This window comes from Lemur catta, chromosome 25, assembly GCF_020740605.2.
Source record: "Lemur catta isolate mLemCat1 chromosome 25, mLemCat1.pri, whole genome shotgun sequence".
NCBI classification, from domain to species: domain Eukaryota; kingdom Metazoa; phylum Chordata; class Mammalia; order Primates; family Lemuridae; genus Lemur; species Lemur catta.
In genome coordinates this window covers 13,593,361-13,600,064 of record NC_059152.1, presented here as the reverse complement: position 1 = coordinate 13,600,064, position 6,704 = coordinate 13,593,361, and the positions used below count along the sequence as shown (strand labels likewise).

General features: G+C 56.7%; 1 long non-coding RNA gene across 1 annotated transcript; it reads left to right on the top strand.

The window, feature by feature from the left end:
- Nucleotides 1-4,805: 4,805 nt before the first annotated feature.
- On the top strand, nt 4,806-6,317 carry LOC123627440. The gene is made up of 3 exons (XR_006731290.1): nt 4,806-4,844; nt 5,379-5,430; nt 6,308-6,317. It is a non-coding gene; the product is annotated as an uncharacterized LOC123627440 (long non-coding RNA).
- The last annotated feature ends 387 nt before the right edge of the window (nt 6,318-6,704 follow it).

Here is a 6,704-nt window from a genome sequence, read left to right as displayed (position 1 = left end):
GCCACAGCAAGAGTGACAGTTCTCACTGTGTGCTGCTTGTCATGCTGGCACTCGCAGTGGGAGAGGAGTGTCCTTCCCGGTCAGCACATCATGTCGCCAGTGTCCTGGGCACCTGCCACTCTCTCCACCCACACCTGCCCTCCCCAGCCCCACATCAGCCCCCATTCTGCCTCAGTCAGAAGAGGGGGGTCTTCTGCCTTTCTCTCTAGAGGGATGTCCCCTCTGCCTCCTGGGACCTCTCCCTTAGGCTTCCAATCAGGAACCGCAGAGATGCCGCGACGTCCGATCCTTCCTTGGCTAACAGGGTGCTCCCCTCCCCCCTCTGCCCTCAGCAGGGAGCTGCGGGAGGAGGACCCACTGGACGACCTGGGGCAGGATTCCGTGGATGCCTGCTCCTTGTGGCCTTCCAGGGACCAGGACTTCTTGGACACCCGAGAGGCTCCGGACAGTCCTGCATTTGTCACCGAGGACATGTGGGATGCTTGGGAGGCCGAGAGTGAGTCCTCCCATTACGGGGAAATGGGGCTTCCTAGTGCTCTCCCTACTAGCCTCGGTATCTTTGTGCAGACCCGTCGATGTAGAGAGATGGCTCTCTGCAGTGGCACCTATAGGCCACCTCCACTGGGACCAAAGTCTAGTCCCGAAGTGTAAGCACAGACATTAGGGGTGTCAGGGAACTGTGCACTCTCGCTAGTCCTTGGAGCACACCAGTGTCATTCGGCACTCACTGGCAAAGGCAGGCTGTGGGCACCAAGACAGGCCAGGGTGGGGAGAGTGAGGGTGTCCTGGCGACTCTGCCACTTGTGCTGTACGTGCACAGAGTCCTCGGACAGACGCTTCTTTCCATGAGACATCTCACCTGTCCTTCAGTCGTCTGGCTAACTGTCACTCCTCACCAGTCTTTTTTGAGCCAGTGTAGCTGGTCAAGGAGGGTGACAGTTTTTCCTGTATGTTTGGAGACGGTGTTCCCAGGGTCCCTGGGCTCTGAGCTGCAGTCCCTGTCTTCCTAGTCAGCTTGTCCTGGGAAGCCTCATCTGAGCACCAGGACGTGAGCCCCACTGGCATTTGCCTGTGTGTGGAACTTTCCCTGAAGGCGAGGCTTGGCCCTGACGTCCCCACCTCCATGAATGGCCCAGGGCCACATGCTCTAAGGAGGACCAGAGACTCTGTTCTTTGTGAGAGTCTGTGTGTTGCGTCACTCAGTGTCATCTCAGGGTCACTCTCATGGCCATCAGCAGCACCCAGGGGGTCTCCCGGGGCAGGTGGCAGCAGCACCCGAGCAAACAGCGAGGCAGGGTCCCCGTGATCTCCAAAGAGAGTAACACGGGTAACTGTCTACCCAGGTGTGAGCAGGGGACCTGTGTTGAAGGTCTGTCACAGCAGCCACTGTCCATTCGGTGGCTCAGGAAAGCAGGGCCAGTCCCTTCTCCCAGGACACGTCTAGGGCTCCCTGCAGGGTCCTTCTCAGAATGTCCTCATTTCACCCAGAGACTCTGTCCGTCCCTGTGTCTGCACTGTGTATAGCAGGAACTGTGGCATGTGACTGTCATCTGATTTCATTTGCAGGAAAGCTGCAGGACTCTAAGGAACAGGAGTCACAAGAGCCAGCATCCCACAGGTGACTGTGACAGTCAAGGCCTCCCCGTGGGAACTAAGGTGCTGTTTGGGGATCTCACCTGGAGATCCAGGGACACAGATCTGCTGAGTGTTCCTGTGTGATCCAATCAGCCACCAGGAAGGGTCTGTTTAAGGAACGGTGCTCTTGTCCTTGCTATTCCTGTGTCGATTGCCACTTCCTAGGAATTTCTCACATTCAGTAAAGTAGAGTCAGCCAGGTGAAGAGTCACCATTCATGGATTCCACAGTCACAAACACATAGGACCTGCTGTCCCCTGTGTGGTTAAAATCAGGGAGGGATGGCCGGGCGGTGGCTCACACCTGTAATCCCAGCACCGTGGGAGGCCAAGGTGGGAGGATCCTTTGAGCTCAGGACTTGGAGACCAGACTGAGCAAGAATGAGACCCCGTCTCTACTAAAATAGAAACAAATTAGCTGGACAACTAAAAAATATATAGAAAAATCTAGCCAGGCATAGTGGCCCATGCCTGTAGTCCCAGCTACTCAGGAGGCTGAGGCAGGAGGATCGCTTAAGCCCAGGAGTTTGAGGTTGTTGTGAGCTAGGCTGATGCCACAGCACTCTAGCCTGGGCAACAGACCGAGAATCTGTCTCACAAAAAAAAAAAAAAAATATCAGGGAAGGAGGCGTCCCTGCCTTCTTCATTGCGGGCCCAGCCAGCTGGCAGCTTCTCCACAGCAAGAAACGTAACTAGAGGAAAGGAAAGTTCACGTGAAGAAGGCGCAGCAACTAGGCACACGATGCCCCGGATACAAACCTGCCTTTGCAGACATTTCAGAAAAACTGCTGCACATCAGCAAACGTGTTGCAGGATCCATTGAAGAATACCTGGGGCTGTGGTCACAGCGTCTCTTTCAAAGTCCTTCTCCTCTGTCATTGTTCCTTTCCACTCTGACGCTTCCCTTCCACCCACCTTAGGAAACACCTCGTCCTGATGCAGGACCAGGCCCGAGAGCTGACCCGGCTTCGCCAGAAGCTGCGGGACGGGAGAGAGGCCTCCTCCTCCCTCAGTCAGCACCTCGAGTCCCTCCTCGCCCAGGAGGACGGGGACAAACACCAGGAGGGGCTGGAGGAATGGTGCAGGCTGGCAGAGCATCTCACCCGCGCCATCAGCCCAGGTGAGGCGGCCACAGGCCCTGGTCACACACAGTCCCAGGGTAGGAGAGACTGCAGCCCTCCACCTGCAACATGGGGACCAGCTTGTCCTTTCACGTCACATCTGGGACCCTGACCAGCTCAGGACTGCCTGGCTGCGAAGACAGGACGAAGGTCCTGCTGAGAGCCCAGGGTGGGAGGACAGGAGGCGGCTTGTCACAGTGAAACGCTCTGGACTTCATGAGAGTGTCCCAGGCTGTGTGCTCAGTGCTGTCCTCACTGCACACGAGCAAGTGTTGATTTCTCCTTGTGGGAATTTTGCTTCTTCACCTGTAAAATGGTGACCGAGCCTTGCATGGCAGCCGTAGCGATGCACAGTGGGAACATTTCCAACTGCTCTTCCGAGAAGGCTAAAGCCCTTAGCGTGTGGGGTTGGATAAGGCCCGTGGGGCAGAGGAACTTGCTGTGGGACTGTCGGTTGACACTGAAATCCTTTCCGAACAGAGAATGTTCTGGCATAAAACAGCAGAAGCCAACTCGGCAGTCCCTGTGGGGTCCTCGGGTGCACAGAGGGACTTGGGACAGGGGTGTCTGTCCTCTCCAGAGAGAAAGGAGTTGGTTCTAGAACACAGCTGTGCTGGGACCAGCTCTGTGGCAGGAGGGCGGGTACAGATGCAGAGGCCAGAGGAACCTGGACAAGCATCTGATCACCTGGGGAACAGAAGAGGTTGTTGACCCTTCCCCCAACGTCACACAGTACATGCCACAAAGGTGACACATCGGATCAAAGAGACTTTGTGTGCTGGGTCATAAAACCCAGCCAAGCCATTTCTCCGTAGAAAGACAACACCTTTCAGTGTGTCATAAAATCAGACATGGATGTTTATGTCCCCATGCCCAGACAGGACACTGTGTCCGTAATGAGTGACAAAGAACTATGTTATGTCTCACTGGACATTTCTGAATTTGCAGATAATCCTGAAGATGAGGAGGGTGAGGAAGGACAAGGACCACTGCCCAAAATTGACCACCAGGGCAGGTAAAACACGGAGACGGTTCTAGAAAGAGCCAAGGGGACTGTAGCCACGCACACGACGCCAGGGGAAATACAAACGCTGATTGTACCCCGACTGCATTCACTCAGCCGGCAGTGCCACAGCCCTGAACACCCGGCTGTGGATTCTGCTTCTGGAGCTTTGAGTTTAGTCTGAGCCGAGGTGACCGAGCCAGGCAGGGCCTTCCTGTCCCCACAGACGCCATGTGGACAGGAAGGTGCAGGTCCCACTCGCTGTCCACTCAGTGAGCCTTAGGTCACTACAGGGATTTCACAGCAGGAAAGGTCAGGAGACAGCAGACATGTCCTGTCACTCTATTGAGACGAGGGGACGGAGAAAGCACCGAACCTGGGAGTCCACAGTTTCTCAGCAGCCGCAATGGCCTCCGTAGGTGACAGTTTAAAACATTATGCACAGTTGCCAAAAATGTTCCAGAATTCTCTTTGGAAGTCTTTAAAGGCATATCTGCAATGAAATCATTGTCAAATCCCTAATAACTTATCATTCACTGACTTCTCATTATACGTTTTCTGTTTGTCCCCCCTTAGTGACTTGGACTTCCTCCTCCAAGTGCAGGCGCGGGAGGTGACCCAGCTCCGCCGCCTGCTACGGAAAGGGAGAGAGGCTTCCTCCGCGCTCAGGGGGCATCTCCAGGCCCTCGTCACCCACCATCGCCCTGAGGACGCCCAGGGGCAGGGCCGCCGCGAGCACCTGGCGGAGGGGCGCAGGCTGGCAGAGGGCCTCGCCCGCTGGCTCAGCCCGGGTGAGCGGCCACAGCCCTCGGGACTCTGAGCTGCTCCCAGGGGCCGGGTCGCCAGAGACTCCCACCATCCTGATTTCCATGTCAAATGTGTGGCCGTGTCAGGGTCCGTAGGGCCTGGGGGGGAACAGAGGAGAGAAATTCACTGGGCAGGAGGTCCTGGCCTTCCAACTGCCACTGTCGTCCCTGCGGAATGTGGACTCTGGGGCAGGAGGCAGAGTGTTAGAGATCAACGAGCCCTCCACTAGAGTGACAGTCCCTTGAGCTCTCGCCTGTGCACTGGCCGTCACAGCTGCAGGTGAGGGTGGATTTATCCTGCGGGGACGTCCCTCCCTCATCTGTGATTGGTCACATAATGTGCCGCTTGGTAGCTGTGACCGTTGGATGAGCAGATGCCCAGGGACGCACTTGCAGAGGGGAGAAAAGCTCTCACTGTTGGGGGCTGATCTAGTCAGAGCCCTGTCCCTGTGAGAGTTGTGAGGGGACAGAGAGCCCCGAGCCTCCTTGTAGAGAGACGGGCCATGTAGCTGGAGAAATCCGGAAGAAACCGTGCAAGTGTACAGTGACCTGGAGACCAAAATAGGTTTTTGCATTTCCCAGTAAGTTCAGAGCTCACCGTGACAATGATCCACCATGCTGGGGTCATTTTACAGGACGGATCACTATGTGGTCCCTCCCCACTGTGTCAACATCCGCAGACGAGATGGGCACAGCTCTCTAAGGGTGTCCAAGGTCACACGGGTCATCTGTCTCCAGGTCCAGATGGGCCCAGCGTGCGTCATGGTGGGAATGGCACTATTTAATCTCTGGACATTTCTCCACTTGTTTGCAGAGAACAATGAAGATGAGGAAGACGAAGAAGATCTAGAATCACTGGCCTCCAGGTGACAATGAATTATCAGGGGCTAGAAGCAAGGGGACGACATGGCAGGGCAGGGTGGTGTTTGAGGACAGAAGGTGAGGCCAAAGTCACCAAGATTTCACACTCGAGGCAAACCCAGCCCACTGGTTGTAGTGACGCATTCACTGCCCAGAGCTGGCAGAGCCCTGCAACAAGGGCGTCACCTCCCCCGTGGTCCGTCTCCTTCGTGGCGCTAGTAGCGTGAGTCTCACCAAGGGGACTGACCAATCTCAGGGCATCTTGCCCTTGGATGGATCCCGTGTTCCCCTGCGTGAGGCTGTGACCGGCAGGGCGTGCCTGTCTGCTGTCTACACTGTGGCCTTGGGTCAGTGACGGGAATGTCCTCCCAAGCAATGTCAGCAGCACAAACAGTCTGCAATGACACAAGTTTGAAACACGAGACCTAGAACACACAAGATCTCAGAGAGTGTATAGAGCCTCAGGCCCCGTGGTCCCTGCACTGCTACGTGTGAAATTCACCGTCATCTGTCCCCAGGGTTGACCCAGGGGTATGGGTCCCTGTGTGCTGTGTGTCTTGCCTGCACCTGACAGGGCGTCTGGGGTCTCTTCCTCCTTAGCTCCTCACTTGTCAGTGCACTTTGCACTGCCGTGTGGTCTCTCTGTGTCTCTCTGTGTCTCTCTCTATCGCTCTGTCTCTGTCTCTGTCTGTCAGCCCCATGCCCAAGGCAGCCGAGCTGTGCGCAAAGCGGAGGAGGGGTGTCCTGCCTCCTTTGGGAAGGGAGGCCACAGGCCATTGGACCCCACCCTTCTGCTTCCCGTCAGGCCCCACGGGGTTCTCAGGGGTCTCATCTCTCCTGAGATCCCTCTCATCCCTCATCTTTGGTTCTTCCTCTCCCCAGTGTGCCCAGTGAGCTGCAGGAGGACGCAGGGACTGCAGGGCTGTCACAGGCACTGACGGAGCACGATTTCCCTCCTGGTGGTGCTGACCTGTCTGACTGCCGAGAGCCGATCAGAAGCGCCGCCTCCCTGTCTGCCGAGCCTGAGGCCGAGTCTGTTCCGGATGGAGCGGGTGAGTCCTCCCGTGATGAAGCTGGTCAGTATCACTGGCATCCCAGGAGGCCTCACTGTGCTCAGTCCTCTGCCTGGGCTGAGTGATGTCCCTGCAGGCCAACCCTGGAGACATCGTTGGTTCCTGTCAGGTGCTTGGGCAGAGTTTTCTGCACAGAGGGGAGGTGGGTCTGGGAGCTTTGCCGTCTGCTCAGCGCCTGGCCGTGTCTCTGCCAGCCTGGGCACCCG